At 48.0% G+C, this 1655-nt stretch overlaps 1 long non-coding RNA gene across 1 annotated transcript; it reads left to right on the top strand.

Annotated features, from left to right (window-relative positions):
* Positions 1-734: 734 nt before the first annotated feature.
* On the top strand, positions 735-1454 carry LOC135371093 (uncharacterized). The gene is made up of 2 exons (XR_010415508.1): positions 735-854; positions 1097-1454. It is a non-coding gene; the product is annotated as an uncharacterized LOC135371093 (long non-coding RNA).
* The last annotated feature ends 201 nt before the right edge of the window (positions 1455-1655 follow it).

The following is a 1655-nucleotide window of genomic DNA, read 5'->3' as shown; positions in this document are numbered from 1 at the left end:
TGGAAACTCGTCACGGAACGCTATACGGAACATACCTGCACTCAGCACCTCAACAGACGAAACTACATACTTTCTCGGACGTCCACAATCTTTATAAAAGGCCATAGCCTCGAAAAATTCCCAGGCACGCCTGGAAACAAACGCATTTCCACTTCGTTTCATCACCTCCTTTGCCTTGATCTCTCTGGAGTACCGATCTCTTAGGCGCTTCCACAGCTTATGACATTCTTCAACTAAACAGAGGGAAAGACAAAAGACAGGACAAGATGTGATTAATAGTGCCGCGAGAGACAAACGCCACTCCGGTGGTCCGAACAACTTACCTGTGGCGAGGCCACATTGTTGTCTTATTATTTCCCAGGCGTTTCTCTTTATTCGTGAATCCCTATAGTCCATCCTCTTCGTGTCAAACACACATGGATGTTGTCGTACACCCTCCAGTAGACGCTCTACCACAATATCTGATGGCCCAAGCCGCTCAACTGTCACTTCCGTGCCCGAACTGTAGTCCGCCATTTTGATAAAGCGCGGTGCATTCTGGTCTGACTGCTCGAGCGCGGCCGGTGAAAAATAGGAGATGCTGTATTCTGAGCGGGCGACGTTCTAGCGCGTTGAATTCCGCCTGCCGCGCTAGTGGCTGAACTATAAAAGGTGTGATTTTCCCTGGCGTAACGCAACTGTGCTGCGCGCGGACGCACAGCACAGTTACGTCGGACTATATCTGCGCCTTAAATTTAGATTGTGGCGAACTACAGCTTCAGCTGACCACAGCAGAATGGAAACGAGAAGGACATCGCAGGAAATCCTTCGTGTAGAACTCTGCATTCCTTCTACCGATTTCCTGTCGGTGAACGGTAAGACAAGTTCGATGCTTACTGCTCGAGGAAAGAATGCAGGTCTATCGTGTGAAGCCCATTATAAAGTTACTCACTATTGTTCGGGGGGTTTTACTGTGCGGCGCCGTAATTTGTAGAGCTTGAATGCCGCTAATCAGATTACGTGCTCTGGTTGTACTCTAATTGTTTCTCACGTGGCAGTTATTCATTTGCTGTGACTTACGAACGCTTGTGACACGTACGCTTTCATGTTCAAACAGGAAATCAGCATGGATTGTCTGTGCACAACGCCCTCAACTAGATGACTTGGCAGACTGAGCTCAATAGGAGACTGTTGCGCGGCGACTCTTCACACTGGATTGCCTGTTGTGCCGGAGTTGGGTTGCAAACAACAGCTCAAAGTGTGCTTGTTGCAACGAAACACCTCAGTGTTCCCGTGGCCGTCGTCGGAAATTTTACCTCTTATACCTATTCGATATGTGGACTGATTTCTTTAAACTGTTCTTTATTGTTCAGACGCGTAATACTCCGGTGAAGCGCGTGGCAAGACATGTGCATGTAGTGTAATTTTTTTTATGCAATTTAAGAAGGAAAATAAATTTGAGTCATAAACCTTAATTGCTTTTCGTTCCTCAACGTTGATCAACACATTACGGCGCTACTAGCAATCACACAGACAACGCGTGAAATTGGCGAAGCCAGAGCAGAAGACAAACCCTATGAAAGAATGGGAAGAAGGTTGGGAGACGGAGACGGTCTGCGCATGCGCACTGCACTCTCGCGCTGGGATCCGAGGAGTGCTGTGAATGGCTCCTGGAG

The sequence above is a fragment of the Ornithodoros turicata genome, chromosome 10 (assembly GCF_037126465.1).
Source record: "Ornithodoros turicata isolate Travis chromosome 10, ASM3712646v1, whole genome shotgun sequence".
Taxonomy (NCBI): Eukaryota; Metazoa; Arthropoda; class Arachnida; order Ixodida; family Argasidae; genus Ornithodoros; species Ornithodoros turicata.
This window is presented reverse-complemented; position numbering and strand designations above follow the sequence as displayed.